Source organism: Marmota monax, unplaced genomic scaffold, assembly GCF_021218885.2.
Source record: "Marmota monax isolate L192 unplaced genomic scaffold, Marmota_monax_Labrador192_F-V1.1 WCK01_AAM20220418_F8-fsc00111, whole genome shotgun sequence".
In the NCBI taxonomy this organism is placed as follows: Eukaryota; Metazoa; Chordata; class Mammalia; order Rodentia; family Sciuridae; genus Marmota; species Marmota monax.
Genome location: NW_026695067.1, coordinates 2,954,902 through 2,971,970, shown reverse-complemented (window position 1 = coordinate 2,971,970; position 17,069 = coordinate 2,954,902). Strand labels below are relative to the sequence as shown.

Here is a 17,069-nt window from a genome sequence, read left to right as displayed (position 1 = left end):
TGAAATCACATAGTCTCTATTAGACGACTTGGTGAGCTAGGGGGATCCGACACCCCAATGGGTTAAAACTTCGTTGCCCTTTTTCTTTACCATTTAATTGAACCCAAATTTCCTGTCACGCGTCTCAAGGTCCCAGTCGTCCTGCCTTCTTTCTTTGGCCACACCTTCCTCAGCCAATCAGGCGCCCGGTACGTCTCGCCCTGGGAGGTTGGAACGCAGAGGGGCAGGGCCTCGAGGCGACTCCTCCCACGAGACTGAGGAGAGAATTGGGAGCGAGTTGGACCCGCATGCGCGTGCGCGTGCGCGTGCTCGCTCCTCGAGGAGCGCAGCGGGCAAGGGTGCGCGCGGCAGGGTGGCGCGCGGGGCTGGGAGGAGCGGGCAGGCTGGTGGGCTGGTCGGACGGCAAGCGGCCGGGAGCGCGCGGTGGACTCGGCGACGGCGAGTAGTTAGTTAGTTGTTGTTAGTCAGTGTCAGTTGCTCGGAGGCGACGGTCGCGATCACCAGGAAGGGGACGGGACAGGCGGCAATGGTGGTCACCGCAGCGGCGTGTGCGACCCTCAGGTAACGGGGGCAGGGCTGCCCGCGTCCCCTCGGTTTCCTTCTCCTCACGCTCGGGTTGGTGGGGTCGGGGTCGTTGCGGGGTGAGGGTGCTGATCTGGGGGAATGCAGGCAGGGCGGCGCCGTGGGGGCTCCGGAGGCCGGTGCGTCCTGCCGGGCGCGGGCTCTCAAGACCCGGCCACCCCCGCGCCCCGCCGGCGCCGCGCGCCCCCTCGCGCCCCCCGCCATCCCAGCCCCCTCCCTTAGCTGTGGCGGCGGCGGCCCCGGTAGCGCGGCGCCCCCCAGAGGAGGGAAAGTTGGGACCTGGTGACGGACGCCCCCGGGCGCGGCTGGGAAGCTGCCGGGGAAAGTGAAGCCTGGAGGAGCTGGACTCGGTGAGGCTGGGGCAGGAAGAGCTTCTCTCGCTCCTGCGAAGTCTACACCATCGTCCCGCTCCCAAACCCGGGAGGATCCGGCTTAGCCTCGCCAGCAGCGTCGGGACCTGGTGGCTTTCTGTCTGCTCACTTCACGCTGTAGCTGGTGAGCCCCTTTCATGAAGGCTTGCTGAGAGAGGGTTCAGTGGTTCGGTTGGTAAATTTGTTTCTTCTTTGCCCTTCGACTCATTGGTTCATGCAACTTTTCTCCTTAAAAGAGGACTTGCTGTCTGAACCGCGTCCATCCCGTTTCCCTTTCCCTATCCTGTGCACCATCGGTCCGAGTGCTTGATTTTGTTTTTTTCCTTCTTTGCCTCCTTTGACTAAAGACTGCTGACAGCAACAGGAGAGAGAGGCTCCCTTCCTTTAAATGTTACTTCTGCAATCCTTGTTTTGGGAGAACCAAGTTTAGGAAACAGAGCTGTGGAATGAAGTTATTGGAAGACTGGCGTTGAAAGGATAGTGATGAGTTAGAGGAAAACTATGATTTCATGTTTATTGGCCTTACTATAGAAAACTGCATAGATTTTTCTTCTGCCTTTATTGAATGTGGCAAGATTATATGTTGAATTAAATACTTGGAGGCTTACATAAAAGTCTATTTTTAGGTCGTTGGGTGATGTACGTGAACAGCTTTTCACCTGAATTGGTATTGCTTTGAGGATTCTGTTTTGGGGCCTACCTACAGATTTTTGTTCAGCCACAGCATTCTTTCCCCCCCCCCCCCCCCCCAATAAACGAAGTGATGTAGTAATAGGTATAGCTCTCTGCAGTGCAAAAGTGAAAAAAAAAAAAAGTCAATTATCCACAAGGGTAAAACTTTCCAAGAGCAATCTTGGATACTCATTTCATGATGGCTTCTACTTTAATCTCAGAGCATTTCTAGATTGCTCACTTCACTGACTACCCTAATTACTTGCCAAAGTGCTTGGCAATTCTTCTCTTTGGTGGCTCATTTAGTAAACTATAACGGCAGGTATGGTACATTTTCTTTTGGCTTCAAAGATGGAAGTTAATAGCTTCAGCACAGAGATTAACAGTTAATAATGGAAAGAGAACTCATACCATTGCTAGTTAGTTTTGGCTATGACCAATTCACAAACTATGTGAAAAAACAAACATCCCCTTCCCATAGATGTCAAAGGGGAAGAGGAGAAAATATTTTATCATGTCTTTGTTTTGGAGATTAACATGACTATAAAATGGTGGGGGAGAAATGTCAGATTATTTTCTTTAAAGCTTTTTGATGCATGGTCTTCCTCCTCCCAACTCCCCATTTAGGGGCTAACATTTATGTTTGGCTGGTTTCCAGGGTTGGAAGAGAAGTGTTTTGGTGAAAGGAAAAGATAAGATTGCTTTGAACTATTATGATACTATTACTATTTATTTTGCCCAGTGATAGTGCAGAGAAATTTCCAGGATTATGTTTGTACCCCATTAACATTCTGTCAGAATTCATTTTTTAAGAGCCTAGCCTGAGGCCCATAAAGAAATAATACCACTTCATAACTGTTTCCTAACAATCACATTAAAAAGTGTGTTCCTGAAATGCATTATATGTGTAGTCATATAAACATTTATCTTTGTACATTTATGGTAATGTAAATATTTAAGTCTAAGAGCTTAAAAACTTTTATTTGCTTATTTGCATACATGCTTTTCAACATCTAGCAGTGCCAACCATATTTGCCAAATAAGCATCAGCCATAAATTCATGCTTTGGCACATTTCATATAATATAACTCTTCTAAATTGCTCCATGGTGAAGCATCATGAGATTAGCATTTGCTTCATGAGAGAGATTTGTTGTTTTTAACTGTAATGATGTGCTGTTTAAATGGAACAGGTGTTGGGCTCTAGCTGTTTGTGTTGAAACCTGCCAAATCATAGTCTTTTGTTGGATGGGTTGCTAAACAATTTAGGAATCAAACTGTAGCCCCTGGCATGCTGACTGTGGGTTCAAGGCTCTATATCACTGTTGCAAATTCCTAGTTTCACTGTAAGAGGCAGGTGTGTGTGATGAGCTTTGTCATTTGCTGATTTCTTTAGTAGGATTCCTACTTCTTACACCCCATGCCCCAGTCCTTTTATTACTAGATCTCCTGGTAAGTTTTAGACTCCTTCCCTGCTGGTTGGTTTTCCTTGGAGAACTAGAAATTCTGTTAACTCCCAGGTTAGGAATATGTAGTTCTCATTTTCTGACAAATGTTTGAGTGCCTTTTAAGTTCAAGGCATGGTGGTAGAACCCGAATATCCGTACAGTGTTATTTATTTATTTATTTCATCTGCAAGGAGTTTAGAGTTTGGGAGGAGAAGATAGCTGATAACCAATAATTACATTTTGGTGTGTTTTATATAGGTTCTCACGAATAGAAGCATGGAGGAGAGTAGCTGACAGACTTGGATTCTTGGTGGCCAGAGGATGTCCTGAAATTTAGAGGTTATCTGAGCCGATCTTGAATAATGTATAAATTAATTAGGTTCAGAAAGAGGGAAAATACATTGTACACCAGTGTTGTCATTTTTGAAATACAAGCCACAAATATGTCACATATATAATCTTCAAATTTCTAGTAACCATATTTTATTATTATTATTATTTTAGTTTTAGATGGACATAATACCTTTATTTTATTTGTTTTTATTTTTATGTGGTGCTGGGGATCAAACCCAGTGCCTCATGCATGCTAGGCAAGTGCTGTACCACTGAGCCACAACCCCGCCCCTAGTAACCAGATTTTAAAAGGTTAAAATGAATTTTTACAATATAATTTAACTTGATATATCAAAACATTGTAATTTCAACATATAATCAAAATGGAACAGTGATAAAGACATATTTGGCATTCCCTTTTTCATACTACATCTTCAGAATCTGGTTTGTGTTTTATACTTACAACACATTTCAGTTTGTATTAGCTATATTCATGTATGCATGTGAAAAGTACACCTTTAGAATGGGGCAAATGAAGTAATATGCCAAATCACTGTTTGGGAATAAGGTTTGAGTATTTTAACTTCACCTTGAAGGCTCTGAGGATTTAGTTAAACAAAAAAAAAAGAAAGAAAAAGAAAAGGAAGAAGAAAAAGAAAAGACATGCTGTGAAACAATGAGATTTGTGTTTTACACTTGTCATTTTGGCATAGAAGTGAAAGCTAGATTAGAGAGGGGCAAAACTAGAAGACCAGTTAGAAAGCTGAGAGATGATGAGGGATGTGTGTCGGGGGTGGGGGGGATAGATGAGAGATTCAGGAAGTATTATCAATGAGATAGGATGATTAATCAGATTATAGAATTGAGAAAGAGAAGATTTCAGATGATTCCCACAATTATGTTGTGAACTGCTAGGTAGATGGGACCAGCAACTGAAAAGAAGCCAACCATCTATGCCAGACAGACCAAAGATGAAAAAAGGAAACAGGGATTTGTCAGAAGCTGAGGGAGGAGAATATTTCAAGGACTAAGACTGGTCAACACTCTATCCTCCTCTGAAAAGGACAAGTAAGATAAAGACTGAATAAAGCCTCTGAGACTTGGAGATTAAGATGTCTTAATGTAACTTCAGCTGGAGCAGTTAGCTACATTGTAATGGCATTGAGGAGGCTGAAGAGTGAATGACAGCTGAAAGTGTAGCTAATTGAGAGGGATACAGTGTTTTCAACAAAGGACTCCAAAGGGAAGTGTAAGAAGAGAGGGAGATGCGGGGGCTTTAGGGAAGTTTGATTTATTCATTTTGTTTCTTTTAAAATTTAAAGTAAGAGCATCTTGGGCATGCTTGCACATGGCTGCAAGGAACCAAAGGAGAGGAGAAATTAAAGGAAGGAGGGAGGAAGAGAGCAAGAGAGGGACAGTGCACACCTGGGAGAAAATGAATGAGAATGATGAATGTATATATGTGTGTGTGTGAGTGAGTGATGAGGGGTGGATAGTGATTGATGGCAGTGATTTGGAAGCAGTAGGAGGGGTGAGATCTAGGGCATGGGTAGAGAAATTGACCTTGAGTGGGAGGTAATCTTACTTTTCAGGAAGCAGTGAGTTTGGGGTGGGGAGTAGAGAGGCAGATAGACACATGACTAGAAAACTGAAGAAGCTTTGAAGAACTATACCTGAAGAAGCTATTTAATACTAACAAGAATTCTATATTGTTACTGTCCTTGTTTGTGAATTGAATCTCTGGGTTTCAAACCTTGATGGTCAATTCCAGACCCCAGGCTGGTATACAGTGCTTTGCAGATGTCTGTTTGGTAGAGATACCTGAGGGAGAATTAATAATATTTAGGATTCTGACTCTAATGAAAGAACTGGAATCCAATTGGGTCATGAGCAGAATAGCTAGAAAGGGTGATCTGATTGGAAGAAAATGAAGGATATGAAAGACTGGAGGCCAGTGTGAAACTGAAGAGCTAGTGAGGAGGAATAATAATAATAGCTCCTAGTTATGGAGTACCTGTTATATATTATACCCTTGAATACCTTATTTCTAATCCTAATGCTAACTGTTATCCTTATATTCTCCCCTTTGTCATTCCCTTTTAGATGGAGAAACTGTGGATTAGAGAGGTTAAATAACATCATATACACATACACACACACACACACACACACACACACTATAAAGTGATGAAACCAGGGATCCAAAGCCTATCTTTTTTCTCCAAATCATAGCCTTCTCAAGTAAGATAAAATAGAAATATGGTAATGATGACAAGTAGTAGAAAGATACTGACATATAATTTATAATTTCTCATATAATTTATAATTTTTAACAAATGTTTAAATATAATTTATAATTTTTAACAAATGTTTGTTGAATATCAAGTATGTGCCAGGTGTTGTTCTACTTTCAGAGGTTACAATAGTGAACCAAAGAGACAAACATATGTTACTCTTATAGGATATGAGAAGGTGATAGTGCTGTAGAGAAAAATGAAGCAAGCAAAGGGGGACAGGAATGCCAAGGAGTATGTGTATTTATAAGGATGATGTCTGGGAAGGACTTGAAGAGCGCAAAAACTTGAAGGAGATAAGGGATCACACTACGTAGAAGCAACCTTTTGCATAGGCCCTGAAGCAGAAGCATGCTCGCTGCATCCCCAGTTTTAGGAGGTCAGTGTGCCAGGACTGGTATGAATAGGAGAAGAGTAGAACAAGATAAGGTCTGAAAAATAACGGGATCCAGATTGCATAGTGCCTGTTGGCCATTGCAAGGACTCGAGTTTTTACTTTGTGAGATGGGAACCATTACAGGGTTTTGAGCAGAGGAATGAGATGATTAGATTTATGCTTTTAAAAACTTTGTTTTTGAGCTGGGCACAGTGGTATATGCCTGCAATTCTGGTTACTTGGGAGGCTGAGGCATAAGGATTACAAGTTTGAGACTAGTCTGTGTTGCTTAGTGAGAACCCTGTTTAAAAAAAAAAAAAAAAAAAAAAAAGCAGTGGTATGGCAGCGCCTAAGTGGAAGAGCACTTGCCTGGCACAGGAGATCCTAGGTTCAATACATAATACCTATATCAGTGTTTCTCAGCCTCAGCACTATTGAAATTTTCGATCAGATAATCCTTTGTTTTGGGGCTTGTCCATGTATTATAGGAGTTAAGCAGCATTCCTGGATTCTTTTCACTAGATGCCAGTGTCATCTCCCCAGTTGTGACAGTTAGAACTATATCCAGACATTGGGGAGGCAAAATTGCTCTCAGGAACTACTGCCATATACCTTTCACCCTCCCCCTTCTCCATTTTTTTTTGTAATAGAGATTGAATCCGTTTCCTTTAATGTTGACATCTGTAATCACAGCAAATTTATTATGCTAAGAACAATTCTTCAAGCAAATTTCAGACTTTTTAATTGTATTTCACTAGTTTTTTTACTCATGTCCCTTTCCCATTCCATTACCTAAACCAGGATATCTTTTCTCTTTCAGTGTGATGCCACCACTGTTGCCCTCCTCCTACTTCTCCTCCTCTTCCTCTTCCCCCTCTTTCTTCATTCTTTCTTATCCTCCTTCTCTTTCTCTTCTTCCTTTTTCCTCCTCTTCCTCCCCTTCCTCCTCTTCCTCTCTCCCTCCTTCTCCCCCTCCTCCATTTTTTTTTTTTTTTAATAGAGATCAAATCCAGAGGCATTCTATGATGAGCCACATTACTGGCCTTTTCTTTCTTTTTTTTTTTTTTTCAATTTTGAAAGAGGATCTTGCTAAATTGTCATGTCTGTCCTGGAATTTGCAATCCTCCTGCTTTTGCCTCCCAAAGTCTCTGGGATTCGAGGCATGTGCTATTATGTTTGGCGGTCTGTTTTTTTTTTTTTTTTTTTTTTTAAGAGTATGATTAGGTATTTTGCAGATATTCTTCAATTTAGGTTTGTATGATGCTTTCTCATTACACCAGGGTTATAGATTTTGGGGAAGATGACGACGGAGGTGCAATGCACTTCTTATCACATCATATGAGAGGCACATGCTATCAAATAACTTCAGCACTTCGTTAAAGTAGTTTCTCCTCTGTAAAAATTACTATTTTTCCTTTACATACTCTGGTCATGAGAAGCAATTTACCAAGTCCAGCCTACATTCAAGGGGAGGGGCATTAAACTTTATTTCCTAGAGGGAGGAGTATCAAAGAATTTGTGGACATATATTAAAACTTCCACAGTAGCTGATAAATGTTTGGGGAGAGATACTTGAGACTTTTGCCAGTGTCCTATTTCTGCCCACTAATTGTAGCATTCATCAGTATATCTTGCTTGCAGTAGTTATTGCTATGGTATTTTAAACTTATTTTTAAAATTTCTCTTATTCATTTTAAATTTATTAATTGGAATTCTTCTGTAAGGAAGGTTTGTTCTTTATGTGTCTAGTCATTTCTGTCAGTTCAAATTCATGGGTACTTTTTTTGTTCTTAGGGTTATAAATTTATACATTATTTATTTATTTGGTACTAGGGGTTTAACCCAAGGGCACTTAACCACTAAGTCACATTCCCAGTCCTTTTTATGTTTTTTGAGACAGGGTCTCACCAGGTTGCTAAATTTGAGGCTAGCTTTGAACTTGTGAACCTCCTGCCTCAGTCTGCTGAGTTATTGGGATTATAAGTGTGCGCCACTCCACCTAGCTATCATTATTTATTTGTTGCCCAATTTACTTTGACTTTGGCCAATGGAAGCTCTTAGGTTGACTTCTGTGTTTTTTTGATATGCTCTTATTCTTTATTTAGGTAGGTACATACTTCTTTACTCTCTGGCACTGCTAGATACTTCAGCTCATCTGTTGTTCTTTCCCCAGTCCTAGAATTAGTTATTTCTTCAAGGAGCCCTGATTCTTTTTATTGGAGAATGATATTTTGAAGCTACTTTATGATGCTAAGAATGGTCATTGCTACTGCAGTATCACTGCTTCTAGGCTTTCTCAGTGAACAGAGCTACAGAGAAAAACAACAACAAATTATACACATACATACATGCATGTACACATAGAACACATCTATTTCTGTATATGAAAATAAACATGAATTCATGGTGATATCTCTGACTCTAACTAGGTATGTTTTGATCCAGGTAGGTTTGCTGATAGATTGATATGAATATTAAAAGATAGGAGTTCAGGATTACCTCATGACTTCTTTTTTTTTTTTTTGGTTTAAGCAACTGAAAGGATGGAGTTGACATTGGTTCAGGATAGAGCAGTTTTCTGAGAGAATTCAAGAGTTCTGTTCCAGAGTGATTAAGTTTTGAGATACCTAATAGACAAGCTATAGAGATGTCAAATCAGCAGTTGAGTGTATGCACATAGAGAGAATGGTCTAGGCTGGATACATTTGGGAGTTGTCAGTGTACATGTTACCTGAGGGTGAGTGTAGCTAAGAGAAAAGATTTAAGAACTGACCATGGGCACGCTTATAATCCCAGCAACTCAGGAGGTTGAGGCAGGAGGATCCCAAAGGCCAGCCTAAGTAACTGAGTGAGGGCCTAAGCAAGTTAGGGAGACCCTGTCTTAAAATAAAATAAAAAGGGCTGGGGATATGACTCGGTGGTTAAGCACTCTTAGTTTCAATCCCCGGTACTGGAGGAAAAAAAAAGAACTGACCCATGGGTCATTCTAGTCAGAGAGATGAAGAGCAATTGTGCATAGTGATAAAAACTGGATAGAGTTGTAGGGTGGGTTTCATATTCATCATTAGTCAATACTTACTCAGTGCTTATTATTTGCAAGATACTAAGTTATGTTTGCTCCTTTCCTCTACAAATTTAAAATCTAGCATGGGCAAATTATAGAGTTAAAAAGAATAGTGGTAGAAGAGAAAATACCAGATAATGATATAGATATAAAGTACTAGTGAAGCTTGCTAGAAGACACAGACATAAGAAATGATGAGCTCAGGGACTGGGCTTGTTGCTCAGTAGTACATCACTTGCTTGGCATGTGTGAGGCCCTGGGTTTGATTCTCAGCAGCACATATAAATGAATAAAATAAAGGTCCATTGACAACTAAAGAATTAAAAAAAAAAAAAAAAAAGATGAGCTCAGCCATGTGCCAGCAAAATTTAAACACTGACAAATGCATATGTCAGCCAAGAAACATGTCGGGGTTTCATGTACACACTAGTAATTACCAACCAGGAAAGTTCCTCCATACTTTGGCTTTGCTTCTCTTCTTACCCCTTCTATTTTAAGGTCTTGGGTTGATAATTATGCCTGGTTATCAATTAGGCTACTTGGTGAACTAAATAGTATGTTTCTGTTGTACTTGACATTTTACCTTTTGGATTTCTGCCACCTTTTCACAACCAATAGGATTTGATTTAAGACAGGATACAATCCGATGTTGCCATGTAATATCTAGTAGTAGTGACCTTACCACCCATTGTCTATGAATTTTTGTACTTATTTTTTTAATTAAAAAATTTACTTCTTTTACAGTATACCTTTCAGACATTACATTTATCATTTAGTTATTAAAGTTCAACCCCAAATATAATTTTAAAAAATTTTAAAGTAATTTAAACATGTAACCTAGTAAACCTAGGTTTTAGTAAAACATTTAGATTTCAATTCCTTTGTACTAAAAATGGTAGGCTTTCTTTGCCAGCTTCTAAGAGGTAGTATAGCATGAGGCAGGCAAATAACACCTATCTAGTAATTACTTAGGTGTCAGATACTCTTCAGAAACTGTAAGAAAAATAAGGGGTTTATCTACTTTGTAGGATAAGGGTCAGATAATCACAGTATTCAATTTTTCAGTTCTACCACTGAATGGTTGGCAAAGCTGTTATCCATGCTTATGTCCCAGTGTGTTGAATTTATTAGTTGTGAGAAACCTGTGCTGAATGGGACAAGTCTTTGTGTTGAGTGCTAAGATTATGTCTTGTTAGCAAGGTCTCTGTCACACAGTAGATACTCAAATGTTTGCTGAGTGAAGGAATCACTTAAGATACTTGACCCTTATAAAATAGGACATGAAGATTTATTTTGCTTGTTCAAGAAAGCATAAGATACTAAAAACTTTAGTTGTCTAAGTTAGTTAAGACAAAATAAAACACATCTGTATGGTAACATCTCTATCTTAGGCTAAGCTAAATAATACTACTTTTGAGTAGCTCATAAACTTACCCTCCAGGAGTAGTCAATAATTCTAATTTCAGGGTTTGGGGTTGTGGCTTAGTGGTAGATCACTTGCTTTGCATGTATGAGGCACTGGGTTCAATTCTCAGCACTGCTAAATGAATAAAATAAAGGTCCATTAACAACTAAAAAAAAAAAAAAATCTAATTTCAAGCGTCAAACTGCCTGGATTTGAATCCCCGCTCAACTATTTACTACCTGTGTGACCTTAAGTTAGTTTTAAAACTATGCTTCAATTTCCTCATTTGTAAAATGGGTGTAATACTTACATCTACTATATAGTTTGTAAGGTAAAATTAGAATATCAGGCACATAAACATATACTAGTGTTAAATTAATTTAAAAGTCCTGAGAGACTAGTACCTTTGCAGTTTCTGATTTCCTAGGAACTATATATGTTGAATGTTAATTAAAGGAAAAGAAATCCCTTGTGAACAAGAAAAAAACACTGATAGGAAGTATTCCAGTATACTTAAAATCATGTATTGGGACTATCTTGTCTTCATTTTTTCCTTTTATTTCTTTAGCAGATTTCTCTCTTCTCTGTTTCTTTCTTTCTTAAAGTACTAAAGATTGGACCCATGGCCTTGTTTATGCTAGGCAAGCACTATACCACTGAACTACACCCCCAGCCAGTTTTTAGAAGATTTTTATTAAATGTTTCACTAAGAGCTCTCATGAGCATATTACTTTCTGAGAGTAAGTATAGCATTGTGGTTAAGAGCATGGCTTTTGGACCCAGACTTTCTGGGGTTGCATCTCACATCTGTCACTTACAAGCTGTATAATGTTGGGAAAATTATTGTCTTTCTTTTAACCTCAGTTTTCTTATCTGTAAAATGGGGATAATGTAAGTACTTATCTCAGCATTTTTAATGAGGTAATATTTGAGAAGTGCTTAGAATGACTCTTGAAGCATTGTGGGTTTTTCTTTTCACATTTTTAAAATTGATGCATTATACTTGTACATAATGGGATTTGTTGTTGCATATTTGTACATGTGTACAATATAACAATGTAATTTGGCCAGTATCACTCCCCAGTGTGATATATAAAGTATTGTGGAAATATTACATTTAAAAATAAGTGAAAATTTATGGTTTTCTAGTATTATTTACACTTTCGACAAGAGTACTTTATTTACATTGTTCAGTTAGGACTCCCCTCTTAATTTTCAAAGTAGAGTTGGTTTCTTTTCTTATTATAAGGGAAGAGGTCATGATATAATTCTTAAATAGCTTGAAATAGTGAATTGAATATTTCAAATGGTGAAACTGCCTTGTTCACAGGTGTATAACAGTATTTTTGGACTTTATTTGGATATGCAGTAGGTGTAATTGTGGGAGTTTGTGTGAAGATTTAAGGATATGCAGTAGGTGTAATTGTGGGAGTTTGTGTGAAGATTTAAGGTATTGAAGAAGCAGTAGAAAGTATTTTCCTAATTTCACTTTTCTCCTTGACTTGAAAAATTATTTTTTCTTAAGTATCCCTAGACTGGTAGGGGATAGGAAAGGTAGCAGAATACAACAGTCACTAATATGCCATTATGTAAAAATGTGAGTGTGTAACCGATGTGATTCTGCAATTTGTATTTGGGGTAAAAATGAGAGTTCATAACCCAATTGAGTCAAATGTATGAAAGATGATATATCATGAGCTTTGTAATGTTTTGAACAACCAATAAAAAAAAAAAGTATCCCTAGACTGTATTTTATCATTTGCCTTTTGGGGACTTACCACATATATAGTGCTAAATCTCACAATTAAATATTCCAAGTAAACTACCAGATATTAATTCAACCATTGATTCCTTTTTTTATTTTTATTTTTTGTAGGTGTAGATGGACAGAATGGCTTTATTTTGTTTATTTTTATGTGATGCTGAGGATCAAACCCAGTGCCTCACGCATGCTAGGCAAGCGCTCTGCTGCTGAGCTACAGCCCCAGCCCAATTCAACCATTGATTCTGAAATTGAAAGATCCATTGGTTTCCAGATTCAGTGAGGAAGTTCGTATACTCTAACACTGAGGAGAGGGAAAGAGGAGAAACCTGTAGTTTGATCACATTTTTTTTTTCTCTGCAGTGTAAGAGCAAATTTAAATTGTTTCCCTTTCCATACAAATGCAGTTTGTGGAATGAGCATTTGGGACTATGTAATCCCACCACCAGCAGCTTAGAAATAAACCATACATACAATAATTTCTAATTTGGGGAATTGAACTTTTGAGTTCTTTAATTTTATTTCACATTTTTTATTGAATATATACAAATAAAACATGAAGCCTATTATAAATGCAACTTGCAGTTCTCTTGTCAGTTTTGCATTCCAGATGTCTAGCCAAAAATCTTGTCATCTGGGAAAAGATGTGTTTTGTCGTTTATAAATGGCAACTACAGGGCTTTACAAATGAGTGAATCCTAATCTTCTCTTATCTCCTATAGGTCTGCCTGGTCTGGGTTTTTATGGACTTGCTGTCTGACTAGGATACTGAGTCCTGCTGTACACAATGACTTACCTCCAATTTCTCTATTCTTTTTAGCTAAAAGATCTGAAGTGTAGTTTGACATTATATATTATACTACACATCTTTAAAAATATTTTATGATAGGAATAAGTTAACTTTTAATGTAGAAGTATATATAAGTTAAAATGAACATATATGTCCTTCTAACATTCAGAGGTAACTAGTGCTAATACTTGTTTGTTTTTTTTTTTGGTTTTCTTTATTCTTTTTCTATGTGTGTACATACATTTCAAAATGTCTAATTGATATTATTCTAAATATAGTAGGGACGTAGTTTATCTGCCAGTTATAATCAGTGCAGTAAGCTGGTCACATTGGGAGAGACATGCAGAAGTTTGAGTGGTCGAAGAGATAGCAGATTCATGCTCATTGTAGGAGATACTCTTCATTTAGAGTTGGTATTCCTCTTTTTTCATATTACTAAACTACATTTGATAAGCATGTTTGAAATATCTCCTACTTTTCAATACTCTGATAAAAGCTGCCTTTTCTAACAATATAGCATGTGCTTTCCCTGTACCATTAAAAGAAATCCTCCTTCCATGCTCCATGATCACTCTCAGATGCATTGATAGTTTCAAATAATCTTTAATCTCTAGGGCTATTTCATAGAATAATGCAAGCCACATATGTAGTTTAAGTTTTCTAGTAGCTACATTTTAATAAGAAAAAATAGGCCAAGGTAATTTTCATTATACATTTTATTTAATCCATCAAACACAAAATGTTATCATTGTAAAGTGATCAATATGAACAATTATCAAAATGTTTTGCATTCTTTATTTTTTGCTAAGTCTTCAAAATCTCATGTATATTTTCTAATTATGGCACATCTTAGTTCACACTAGCTGCATTTTAAGTGCTAAGTAACCACAGGTAGTTACTATTAGCACAGTTCTAGAACATATGATTTCTACTGAAGGATGCAGTAAAATATTTTGCAGGTACTATGAAGGTTTATGTGAAAAGAAAACAGCAAAGCCAAGTTGCCCTATGGATACTGATCACTCTTTTTTGTCTCCTGAGATTATAGACCTTCATCTTAATAATATTGCATATTACTGTATTTATAGATCTTCATGTCACACACAATAGTGTTAAATTTGTAATTGTCTAAAGGCCTACTGGTAATAATTCTCAGAATAGTCAGTAAGATCAATTCTATTTTAGAAATCTAAGAGTTCACAAATATGCCTTGTGGTTTAAGACCTGAGGACAAATAAATGTTATCTTTCCTTGGAGAGAATATCTTTATGGAGTAATACACCCCCCCCCACACAAGATATACTAAGAAATTTGTGGCATTATCATAAAAATCTCTAAGGTTAGTGATGTAAACTGAATATTTATAATAGAAGATTATTGAACAAGCTTGGCTTTTAATTTAGTTTGTGGTCATGTGAAATAATTTCCTTAACATCTCTAATTTTTGTTGTTGTTGTTCTGTAAGATGGAGATAATCATACTTTTTTCTTAATTATTCTTTGATTATGAAATGAGATGAATGGAAACTAAAAGGATGTGTTTTACTCATCTTTATGTCCCCAGGACTTAATATAAGGCCTGACATATGGAAACCACATAAATACTGAATTAAAAAAGCTGACTATGTGTAAAAGAATTTTCTAAACTAGGGCTGGGGTTGTGGCTCAGTGGCAGAGTGCTTGCCTCGCACATGTGAGGCACTGGGTTCGATCCTCAGCACCACATAAAATGAATAAATAAAGGTATGTGCCATCTACAATTAAAAAAAAAATTAAAAAACCCAAGAATTTTCTAAACTAAAAGAGTAACCAGTAAAAGCTATTATTATGTTTTTTGTACTTAGTTTGTACTATTTCTTGTTTAAATTCTTTGCTGAAATATAAGAACTGTTTGATAATTATTTATCCATGTAATCAATAAATAGGATTGTTTATCATAGTTGTATTTTTACTTACCATTAGTATTTTGTTCAACAGATCTTGGCTGTAAATAAATATATCTAGAAACATTATATTTATCTTATTTTAAAATGTTTAGCACTTAAAGTGTTAAATTTGTTTGTTTATTTATTTATGGTACTAGGAGTTAAAACCCTGGGGCATATAAGTACTGAGTCACACCCCCAGCCCTTTTTATTTTTATTTTGAGACAATGTCTTACTAAATTGCTTAGTGCTTTGCCAAGTTTCTAAGACTGGCCTCAAACTTGTGATCCTCCTTCTCAGCCTCCTGAGTTACTGGGATTACAGGCATTTGCCACTAAACCCAGTGTAACTCTTAAATATTTCTACCTCTGTTTAGAGTAAACAGTTAAAATCCTTTTGGTGAATGGCTCTGCTTCTGTTTATAAACGGTTAAAATCTTTTTTGTTGGTTTTGGGAGATAGACTTGATTGCTTTTATTGTACTCAATCTTTTATCATTTTAAAAAACAACAGTATTTGAGAGACAAAATGGTGTAGGCAAAGTAGCAATATTTTAATTACCAGAATATCATTTTAATAATCAGAAAAGAACCCAAATAAAAGAATGGCTTTCTTATTTCTATAATGATTAGAGAAGTTCCATCTTTTTCTCTGCAAGGTATGCAGCACTTCATAAGTGCTTACAGTGCAAGTAAAACAAAATCATAAGGCAAGAGCAAATAATGTTCACCCAGAACAGCATTTCAAAGTGATCTTCATGAAAACATTAGCTTTTTCTAGCATCAGCTATGAATTTCTGTAACTGCCCACTCACTGAATCATCTGTAGCAATTGAAAATTCAGATATTTCCTATTTGCTAGGTTTTCTTTCTTTCTTTTAATATAAAGTGGTTTGCTTTTATAAAATAACCTGAATAAAGTAAGTAAGCCTCATATAAAATAGACTGTGCTGTGTGCAACTGTGCTTTATTGTTTCCTGGGAATAAATGAGGAACTTAAGGGAAGAGTCAAATGTTTTCAGTGTACCAGGACTACATAAACTAAACCATATACTCTGGGAGTAGTTGGCACAATTTTCTGTTTTTATGACATTTCCCCTTCTACCTTCATCCCAGACCTTTTAATATTTTTCAGTATTTGTAACAGAAAAATAACCAGACTAATCTTGATATTTTTTGTCTTTTTCTGTTTTTCCCAACATTTTTTTTATTGGTACATTATGGTTGTACATACTGATGGGATTGTTGTTATATGTTCATACAGGTACACTTTGTCTTTTTCTCAACAGTAAATACTAAAAGTGTCAGTATGAGGAAAGACAGCATATATTACTAAAAAAGCTATATGCAGTGACAATGTAGACCGCTTGACCAAATGAAAAACCAATAAATTGTTGATGGAATGGAATGACTGGCTTCATTTGAAGGAAGAGAAGAGATAACTTATACTTGTTGATTTCTACCTTCTTTGGTCTTCTTTGCTTCCTGGTGGTTAGTATTACTGAAAATATTTTGCTTGTTTTGATCCCATTGAGAACTTCACTGTTAATCATTGGGCTCAAGCACAAGGGAAAGAGGATTGAGATCTTGTCCTTATTCTTTAATTCTGCTGCTTTTGTATCCTGTGTCTACTCATCCTTAGCAAAGAAAATACTAATAATAGTTGGTTAAAGCAAGTTGCTCCTAATCTAGTTCTAAATAGTGTATATTAGTAAGCTTTTAAAATTCTAATACAAATCAGCAAAACCTCCCTAAGAAAATAAAACTGGCATCTTTAGTATATACCAAATCATAACTAATTATATTTCATGCATAAGACATGTTCTTAAATTTGGGGATTTATTTGAGCCATGAGCTACAACTTTTGCATTGAATTTTTGAAGAAAAAGGCAGAAAGGGAATGTGACTTTAGTTACATTAGTACTTCTCATACCCTTAACAGTCATATTATGTACATATTCCTATCAAAGATTGACTGTCATGGTGTCTGGTCCCTGGACATCATTTCCAGGGAAATGTTGAGAGAAAAGAATGTTTTCTTAAGTTTTAGT

The 17,069-nt window shown here is 37.2% G+C and overlaps 1 protein-coding gene across 12 annotated transcripts in view; it reads left to right on the top strand.

Annotated features, from left to right (window-relative positions):
* The first annotated feature begins 383 nt into the window (after positions 1–383).
* Peak1 (pseudopodium enriched atypical kinase 1) overlaps positions 384–17,069 on the top strand; it is a 273,181-nt gene continuing 256,495 nt past the window's right edge. For 9 of the 12 annotated variants that reach the window (XM_046427924.2, XM_046427921.2, XM_046427922.2 and 6 more), the window contains exon 1: positions 384–561. The gene's annotated coding sequence lies outside the window, so the exon portion shown is untranslated. Of the gene's footprint in view, positions 562–836; positions 1,078–17,069 lie in introns of those variants that run through there. The other 3 variants (XM_046427923.2, XM_046427920.2, XM_046427918.2) reach the window with 1 other exon arrangement.